Below are 10,285 nucleotides of genomic sequence, written 5' to 3'. Positions count from 1 at the left end.
GGTTTTGTGGCCCCTCCCCTGCTGGCCTAAGTGTCAGCGTTTCTTTTGGGAGGATGAAACATTTTTGGCAGTTATATCCCCTGAGAACCTAGGTCTTTCCAGTGACTAGCAAAGGGGGGGGGGGGGGGCTGGCCAGATGGGGTTTGGAGTTGCCTGTGGGTGAGGATGCTTCGATAGTGCGTATCTTTCATTGAGAAGAGCTGCAGGAACTCTTTCTTCAGGTTTCCTGTGTTGTGCGGTTTGAGGAAGACTCTAAAGAGGTCCCTTATCAGAAAATTCACCCTTATCAGGAAATTCAGGTGGCTTTGCATTCTTTTCCCATGTATCAGGATATTTGTGATATTGTGCGCACACAATGGAAGGTCCCAGATGCACCTTTTCAGCTGGCTCATTCTATGACCCATTCTGTATCGCTTGGTAGACTGGTATAGTTCTTAAGAATGGGTAATATGCCTCACTGCTACAAGCAGGTGGCGACTGAGATCAAACTTGTATATCAGTATAGCATGCCCCTCTTGCTACTCCAGTTTTCCTCAGGTAGGAGGTGGTAAGGCGTTACAGGTTACCTCGTAGCACTGTTGTAACTTTGTGGACTCCTGGTTTTCCTGTTCTGTTTGGGGATCTGTCTGACCTTGGGGGGGTGTTAAACCTGGCGGGCCTCATGCTGGGTCCCTTCCTCCACCGTCCCATATTTTTGTAGTGGGCCTCAGCAGGCAGCCTGGCCCCCTGGTTGGTCAGACCTCCAGCTTTGAGAGCTGTGGAGTCTGTTCTGACTAAGTAAAAAGAAATAACAAAAATCTTGAGGGCTCATTTCCCTTTATAACTGCCTTTTTTTCCTGTACCTAACTGGCCCTTTCTTTACAGCACAATGAGCTCTTTTTAAAGGGAGAAAGTGCTCCAGGCGCGAGGTACTCGTGGCCGGCCTGTGTGAGCGTTGTACAGGCTGGAGCAGTGGGGAAGCCTCAGCAGCAGATGCCGGCGACCAGTGCACCCCACCGCATGTTCCTCGCAGTTTGGCTTTGGATCGTGGGGAAGCCCAAGCTTCCTCAGACACCCATGCGGGGGTTTTCCAGCCGCCGATAGTCAGGGAGCACAGGATTCCCTTACCACAGGTTCGGCTTGGGATTCCCTTTTTGCATCTGTCGTTCCCTGGCCTCAGCGTCAGGAAAGTCCCAGGCTTTTCAAACACAATAGGCCACAGGAGCTCCGATTTTGGCGGTTTCAAGTCCAATTTCGGCGGGAACCTCCATTCATTTTAGTTACCTCGGGTGACCCCCCCCCTGTTCTGGAAATACAGGGGAAAGGTATGTCAGGGTCCCCTGCTGAGGCAGGGAGGCCCTTAGGGCCACTAGGGGTCTTTTCCCCCTTGAATTTATGTTAGCACTTTGTAAAGCTTATGTGCTGGCGGCAGGAGGTTCTGTGTCTACTCCAGGGAGGGCAGGGGTTAACCTTGAAAGTCTCTTGGAATGAGGATTTTTTCCTAGAGGAGCATGAGGTGATTCATGGGGGAGAATTCCAGGATCCTCTTGGTAGGCCGGATTCCGCCGGCAAGGGGTTTGAGCACCCCCCAGCCAGCGAAAATGCGTCTGTGCATTTTTCAGTAGAAAGAGCTCCATGAGTTAATCCTTCAGGTATCCTCGGTTTTGCACTTTGAGGACCCTGTGTCGGAGCCACCATGTACGGTGGACCCCTTGCTTAGAGGGATTCGCTCTGCTTCCAGATCTTTTTCTATGCATCAGGATATTCGGGACATCATGCTTGCTCAGTGGTAGGTGCCGGAAGCCCATTTTCGCTTTGCGCGCTCCATGGCCCGCTTGTATCCCATTCCGGAAGGAGATAGGGATACTCTGAAGTCGCTTGTAGTGGATGATGCGGTGGTCTCAGCCATCTCTAAGCGACATACCGTTCATGATGAGGGCGGTGCAGCCTTCCAAGAGGAGCGTAAGTTGGAGTCCTCAAAACAGAGTTTTGATGTGACAGCTCTGTTGGTCCAGGCGGCTATGTTTGGCAGGCTGGTGGCTCGGGCGTGTGTTCGTTGGGCCTAGCATGTACTTGATGATAAATCTGAGAATTGGGACTTGCCTAAGGCAAGAAGTTGCCAAAATTGAATTGGGTACTTATCTCTTAGTTGCCATGTATGACCTCTTGTGAGCGTCTGCCAAGTCTCTGGCCTTAGGAGTGGCAGCACGCTGTACCTGTGGCTTCGGCATCCAAAGCTAAGTTGACAAATTTCCTTTTAAAGGATCTTTCTTGTTTGGTGAGGACCTGGACAATTGGTTCAGACTCTCACTGATTCTAAAGTACCTTGTTTACCTGAGGATAGGCCTAGGCCGCTGGCTCGAGGTGGCGCTGCTCGTGGGCATGATTTCTGCCGTTTCTGCTCTGGTCGAGGGGCTGCTTCTTTTCAGTCTCCCTGGGCTCTCAAGAGGCAGGTTCTTCCAGTGCATGCGGTCCTTTTGTGGGGCCTGCACAATGACTCCTTGCTGGTGCCCGGCTTGGTTCCAGTTGGCTCCCAGTTGAGAGACTTATCCACAGTGAGCAGACATCACGTCCGATCAGTGGGTTCTAGAAGTGATCCGGGAATTCGCCCGGGCCTTGCCAGACCATTTTATTGCCTCTCCCTCGCAGGTGGCGTGGAAGCAGCAGGCCTTTCACCAGACCCTTCAGAGATTGTTGGATTTTCATGTGGTGGTTCCAGTTCCCCCGCTGGAGTGGGGCATAGATTGGTACTCGATTTACTTTGTGGTGCCAAAGAAAGAAGGGACCTTTCAACCAATCCTGGATTTGAAGGGGGTCAATAGGGCTGTTCACGTGCCTTCCTTCCGCATGGAAACTCTGCAGTCTGATTCTGGCGGTTCAGCTGGGGGAGTTTCTGACCTCTCGATCTGACCGAGGCCTACTTACACATTCCTCTTCAGGCCTCCCATCATCGCTTCCTGCACTTTGGGATCTTGGGGCAACGCTATTGGTTCTGTGCACTTCCCTTTGGTCTGGCCACGGTTCCGGACGTTCACCAAGATGACGGTGGTCGTCACAGCAGTGTTTGCGCAAAGAGGGTATTCTTGTTCATCCTTATCTGGCTGACTGGTTGATTCGAGCCAAGTTGTTCCAGGAGCGCACTCTGGTCACGGCTCGGGTGCTGGAAATTTTACAGTTGCTGGGATGGGTAGTCAACCTTGCAAAGAGCTGGTTGTCTCCATCTCGGCATCTGGAATATCTTGTGTCCTTGGGAAAGGTCTTCCTTCCGGAGGCCCAGGTGAGCAAATTGCAATCTCAAATTCGCCTGTTTATGGCGTCCCGGTGTCCTCGGGTGCAGGATTTCCTCCAAGTCTTGGGGTCGATGGCCTCCCTCAATGTAATGAGGTGGTCCTGGGCCCACATGCATCCTCTTCAGTATGCTCTTCTTCAGAGGTGGTCGCCTCAGAGGCACAGTGTGGATTACCTTGTTCCGCTTCCAGGCTTAGCTTGGGGCAGTCTTCGCTGGTGGCTTCAGACCCCCCATCTTGTTCAAGGGGTGATTCTGGATCAGCCTCAATGGACGGTGTTGCTCATGGATGCCACTCTTCTCGGTTGGGGGGGGGGGGCTTAGTTCAGGGCACCTGGTCCACGGAGGCTTCTTGGTCGATCAGTGTTTTGGAGACCAGAGCCATCCATCTGGTGTTGCTAGTCTTCCAGTCCTTTCTGATGGACAATGCCACGGCGGTGGCCTATGTCAAGCACTTTGGTGGTGCTGGAGGCTCTGCTTCCCATATAGCTGGCATGGAGAATGTTCAGGCGGACTTCCTAAGTCGTCGTGTGCTAAATCCCGGAGAGTGGTGTCTAAGCCCCGAGGCCTTTCAGTTGGTAGTACAGTCTTGGGGGTCAGCCCTTCATGGACCTGATGGCCACAAGTGTCAATGCCAAAACACCCCGCTTCTTCAGTCGTCGCAGAGACGGTCAGGCCGAGGGCCTAGATGCTATGATTCAACCATGGCTAACAGAGGGGCTGTTGTTTGTGTTCCCTTTATGGCTATTAGTGGGCAGATCCTCTGCCTCTTGAACAACCTAACTCGGGGTCCCATTCCAATGTTCGATCTGGGTCCCTTTTGTCCTACGGCTTGGCTCTTGAAAGGGGTATTCAGATAAAGTGATCTAAACGCTCTTGGAGTCCCGGTGGCTTTCTACCTCTTGGGCTTATGTGAGGGTCTATTTGAGGAGTGGTGCGATGCATGTGGAATGGTCTCCTTTTTGCACTTCCCTGGCTAATATCTTAAAGAGTTCTTGCAGGATGGCCTGGACAGGGGACTGGCTTGGTCTTCTCTCCGGGTTCAGCTTGCGGCCTTGTCAGCCTTTCGGGGGTTCTTGAAAGGTCATTGCTTGACTGCCATTCCTGATGTGATTTGCTTCTTGCAGGCGGCCAGGTTGCTCAGGCCTCCTGTAAGACCCTCTGTTCCATCTTGGGATCTGAATCTGGTTCTTTCTGTTCTGATGCGCCCTTCTTTTGAACCGTTGGGTGACTACTTACTCTTAAGGCGGTCTTCTTGGTGACTATTACTTCAGCTAGACGTGTTTCCGAGCTACAGGCTTTCCCTTGTAGGGCTCTCTTGAGTTTTCTAGGGAGCGGGTTGTCTTGAGGCCTGTTCTTCCTTTATGCCAAAAGTGGTTTCTTCTTTTCATGTCAATCAATCTGTAGTCCTGGTGTTGGGTTGTCTGGAGGGCTCTTCTGACCAGTTGGATGTCAGTTGGGTCAGATCATCTCATTATCCTGCTAGTGGGCCCTCGTAAGGGGGATAGCACTTCTAAGGCTACTGTTGCGCACTGGATCAAGGAGACTATTGTTTCTGCTTATCTTATGAAGAAGAAACCTGTTCCTGACTTTCAAGGCTCCTTCCACTAAAGGTCAGGCAGCTTCTTGGGCTGAGTGTTCTCTAATGCCTCCTGTGGATATTTGCAAGGCTGCAGTTTGGTCTTCTCCTTTGTTAGACACTACTGTGTGGATGTTCACTCGTGTCGGTATGCGGTATTTGAATGTGTTCTGGTGTCGGTCCTTTGGGGGGTCCCATCCTTGATGGGTACTGCTTTGGTACGTCCCATTCATAAAATGCGATTCAGAAGGAGAAATTAGGTTACCTGCTAATTTTCTCTCTTGTTAGCTTGTAGACTGGTATAGTCCCCCACTGTCTTTGTGCAGTATTTGTGGGTTTTTGCTTCCATGCAGATTTTGAATCTTTCTGCGGATTCTGGTATTTTTCTAGGGCCGGGGAGAATTAAGAACAGCGACAATGGCTCAGCTAGCTTAGCTGGTGAGCTATGGGGATGTGTTACTTCCAGGATCTAGTTCTGTACATGTTCCAATAGTTGTTTACGGATGTTTGTTTTCTTACACTCCTGGTGTTTGGAGTATCATTTACTGCGTTTCAGTTAAAAAATTTCCTAGGTTCTGCTGGGATATTCAGCAAACTGAAGTAGCAAGAGGGACATGCTATACTGATATACAAGTTTGATCTCAGTCTCCACCTGCTGGTAGCAGTGAGGCATATTACCCATTCGTAAGGACTTTACCAGTCTACAAGCTAACAGAAAGAAAATTAGCAGGTAGGAACCTACTTTCTCCTTTGTATCCTATTCCTGATGGCGATAAGGACTCCTTGTGTCCTCCAGTAGTAGATGTGGTAGCTTTGGCCATTGCTAAATGGCACATGGTGCTGGTGGAAGGGGATTCGGCCTTGAGGGACCTCTAGCACTGACGGATGGAATCTCTTTTTAAACAGATTTTTGATGTGGCAGCCCTGACAGTTCAAGCAGCCATTTGTGATGGTTTAGTGGCCATAGCCTGCTTCTGCTGGGTTGAACATGTGCTGGGTAGGGAGTCCAATGATTAATTTATTTGATCTCTTATGGATCAGGAGCTGGTGAAGATTGAGTTAAGCTCTTATCTGTCGGAGCTGTGTATAATTTGTTACGCACTTCGGTTAAGTCTGTGGCCTTGTGGGGCAACTACTAGACGGAATTTAGCTCTGTGGTTGGTCACTGGTTTCTGCCTCAGTCTTAAACTCTCTATTTCCTTTTACAGGTTCCTTTCTCTTTGGAGAGGAATAGGGTAAGCTGGTTTAGAGTTTAGGGGTCTCCAAAGTCCCTCATTTGCTGGGGGACAAACCTAGGCAACCTTGTAGAGGAGGCTTGGGCCGGGGGTGACTTTGGGAGCTCCGCTGTTATCGTCCTAGTAGTGTCGTCTTCTACAGATGTCATTTTTTCACAGTAGATGCAGCTTTCGGTGCATATGCCAGGGAGGCTTCCAGTCTCTCCTTCTCATCCATTGTAATGATGGTGTTCAGGTCTTCCCTTGGTTCTGATATGAACCAGAGATTTTTATTGGGGGGTGGACTAACATTACAGCAGATGAGTGGGTTCTGGAGGCGGTCCACAACAGATATGTTGTTGAGTTTGACTGTCCCTTGCCAGATCTTTTCTTGCCTTCCCTTGTCAGTATACCTGGAAGAAACAGGTATTTTGGCAGACTCTACAGAGGTTGCTGGAGCTCAAGGCAGCAAGTCCAGTATCTTCCAACGAGATCCAGAAAGTGAGCGGTCCTTTCATCCTTTTTTGGATCTCACAGGGGTGAACTGGGAGCTTTGGGTGCCTTCTTTTCACATTGAGACCCGAAGGTCCATGGTTCTTGCTGTTTAATTGAGAGAATTCATGACTTCCCTCCATCTAACAGGTGTATCTTCACATTCTGATTTGAGAATCTCACCAGCAGTTCCTTCACTTTGTGATTTTTGGGAAGGCGTTATCAGTTCTGTGTGCTTCCTTTCAGCCTCACAATTACTCCATGCACTTTCTCAAAGGTTATGATGGTTGTGGCAGTGGCCTTGCTGTAAAGAGGGCATTTTGGTTCATCCTTATCTCGATGACTGGTTGATTTGGGCAAAATCCTTCCAGGAGAGTAGGTGGGTCACGGTTCAGGTAATGAAGTTGCTCTAGTCGTTGGGCTGGGTAGTCAGCCTAGCCAAGAGTCTGCTGACTCTGTCCCAATGCTTGGACTATCTCGACACCGGTCTGGGGGAGTGTTCCTGAGGCACAGGTACAGGAGTGGCAGTCGTAGATTTGCAGTCTGTGCTCTGGTTGCCTTCAAGTTACAGGCATTCATTCAGGTCTTGGGATCGATGGCAGCTTTGCTGGAGGTTATTCAGTGGGCAAGAGCTCATGTGTCTCCTTCAATATGTGCTGCTTCAGAGGTGGTGTCTGTAGTCTCACAATTTGGACAGCCTGTTGGTGGCTGCAGGTCCAAAATCTGGTCCAAGGAGTTTATCTGGATTGGCTTCAATGACCGACTCTCAAGGCCCTTCAGGAGGCTTCTTGGCCGATCAGTGTTCTGGAAACCAGAGCCATTTAGTTGGTGCTTTCAGCCTTTGACTCTGGCGGGCATGGCAGGGTTCTCTCTGACAGTGCCATGGCGGTGGCCTAAATCAGTCGACAGGAAGGAACTAAGTCAATTAATGGCTCAGGAGGCAGTGTTCCTCATGGACTAGATAGCGGGAGTAACTAGCACTTTGGACATGATGAACAGTGTGATTCTCAAGTCTTCAGAAACCAATTATTTGGGGCAACAACCATCTGGTTGAGAGGCTTCTAGTCTTAGAACATCTCTGGCTGCAGGAGAGCACAAGACTTTCAGGTTAGAAGTCTGTAGTCAATTGTAATTTGCCTGCTTGGCTGGCCTGCATTTACAGTCCAGGAGCTCTGGGTCTGGTCCCTTCGTACCAGGTTCTGTATGCAATGGGCTTGAGCACAGACTTATCAGCTCCATGATGGTTCTTCAGGAGTGAAGCTGACTGTATTTCAACTCCCCTTACCCCCCCCCCCCCCCCCGATTGTGAAGTTGCTAGACGTGAGCATTGTGTTCATTACCTTGACTGTCAGCTTGTCATTGTGTTGGCAGGTACTTGCTGCTGGGGCAGCTGGCTTCAAAAGCACCGTTTCCAGATGGATTTGAAAGGCCATTTTATCAGCTTAGATCGGGAGTAGTAAGATATCACCAACTTCCCTGAAGGCCCACTCCATCTTGGGTGGAGTCAAAAGCAGTATCCATTGAAGAGATCTGTAGAGCAGCCACTTTACAGGGTAAATGTAGCAGCAAAATTAGATATTGCTGTCAACAACTTCATCTTTCCCACCCTAGATTCCAGGGGCTGCTTTGATACGTCCCATTGATGTTCCTATTGAACTAGAAGGGAAGACTATGTACCATGTTCCGATTGAACTAGAAGGGACGACTGTTTACCTACTTTGTTAATCTTCTTTCTAGGAGACAGGAGTGTTGCTCTTGAATGATGATTTAATCTGCCATTCTGTCTTGGACTTGTCTGTAGCTCCAGACAGTTTTCTTGCTTTGGCCTCTAACGAGCTGAGATAGAAGCTAACCTGTCTCAAACCAGGGGGTATCTTATAGAAAGCTTGTGACTATTAGTGTATGCTGGCCTCTAGTAGGTGGCCTGTGTTCTGCCTTGTTATGGGTTATGAAGTGTTTATCATTGTTACACTTGTTTCTCAGGGAGAGTCCCCATACCCCTCCCTTTTATGTTTATTCTCAAGGGCTTTGGTACAAACTGAGGAGTATAGGATGACCCAGCACGAAGAAAAGTAGAGTGGAAAAATGCAAATGAGGCACTCTATACACACACCCTGTGGATGAATGTGCAGAAACCCCCACTGGTTTAAGACTGACAATTCCTAGTTTCTAGAAAGATTAACAAAGTAGGTACATAATCTTTCATCTACATTTTATTTTTTTTTAAAGAAAATGTGCCTTTTCCTACCTTGCGTTACTGTGCAGCTATTTAAAGTCGAATTTCAGTAAATGGGCAGGAATGTACTGTTGTCCTGGTTTTTACGATACATGTTGAGGCTGTTGTCATACCCTGTAAAATACAAGTCTTAAATTGGATTTAAACATTTTAGCAAAAATGTGACCTTTTTAAGATCAGTAATAGTTATTCCCTCTAATGTAAAAATTTGAGCCAAAAAAATGTTTGGAAAGGTCCCATGTACAAACAGTGCAGAGACTTGTAATGTCACTTTTAGTGCAATGTTGATCTTATTAATGTTGTACATTAATAAGATCACTGTAAAGGAAGAAATTGAAATCACTGTTTCTAATGTCTAATATGCCTCTTCCCTGCATTGTTACCCAGCCTTTATAGTCCAGATTTTAAGTCTAGCTTGTTCGAGTGGCCAGACTATTGGCATGAAGTTGTTTATTAGAAGCTGAATTGTTTTACGAGCCAGTACTCATGCTGACAGGAAAATGATTTTTGCTACTTGCAATAGTACTGAAGTGAGACTTGAACCATAAGTTGTTGGCTTATATGAAGTGTCACCTCAGCTGGTTCTTATTGCCATTAATTTATGCTTAAGTTGTGGTTCTGGGATGTAAGCTTTGCTATTTTGTTGCTTCCACCTATTCAAATGTTTCTCTTTACACATTAACTTAACTGAAATAAAAAAAAAGTACTTCTCATTAGCAAAGCAGGTTCTGTAGCAACAAACGGCACATTTTGGTTAATAGAAAGAAGTGCTGAAATCTTCTCAGCTCAACCAAGAAGAGAAAAGGGCAGCATGGGACTTGCAATTTATTCCACGTATTCATGTTCAAGTTCAACCCACTTGGCAAATCATGTCTGAAGCTTCTGTAACCCCTCCAAAAAAATATTCTGGTCTGAAATACTTCTCCCCTGTTGAGTTACCTCTTATTTGCTCAAATTATTATCTTTCAAACTCTTTAAGGTTTGGAAACAAAATAGATGGAGCAAGATCTGATGAGTAGGATAAATGATCTGGTTACTGGAACCCCAGCTACATCAAAACAGCATTGTGTTGCAAAAAGAGAACAACTCCTTTTTTCTTCAATCCTTCCTTTACTTGGCACAGCAAGTAACAGTATTCTGTATTAACTGTTTGGCCCCTTGGGAAGATAGTCATTCTAAAAGGTTGGCATGAGGTTGCTGAAAATTATCTTGGAAGTGTCTCATTCAAACATTTGGTCACCCACTTGATGGCAGCTGCTCATGGATTATATATCCAACATGTTCCCTAGACAGCTGTAGTGTCTTGGCAGTTGTTTTAGCTAAAAGTAGGTCACGGACATGGTCAACAGTTTCAGGTGTTGACACCATTGGAGGCCTGGACCTTGCTGCATCTTTGGTCACAATCTCTAAGCTGAAAGTTTGCATACTACTTCACTGTGGAGTATGATGGGCATTTGTCCCTGTTTGCATCATTTATTCATGGATTTCCTTTTTTTTCC

The sequence above is a fragment of the Geotrypetes seraphini genome, chromosome 8, assembly GCF_902459505.1.
Source record: "Geotrypetes seraphini chromosome 8, aGeoSer1.1, whole genome shotgun sequence".
Classification (NCBI taxonomy): Eukaryota; Metazoa; Chordata; class Amphibia; order Gymnophiona; family Dermophiidae; genus Geotrypetes; species Geotrypetes seraphini.
Note: the sequence above shows the minus strand (reverse complement) of the source record.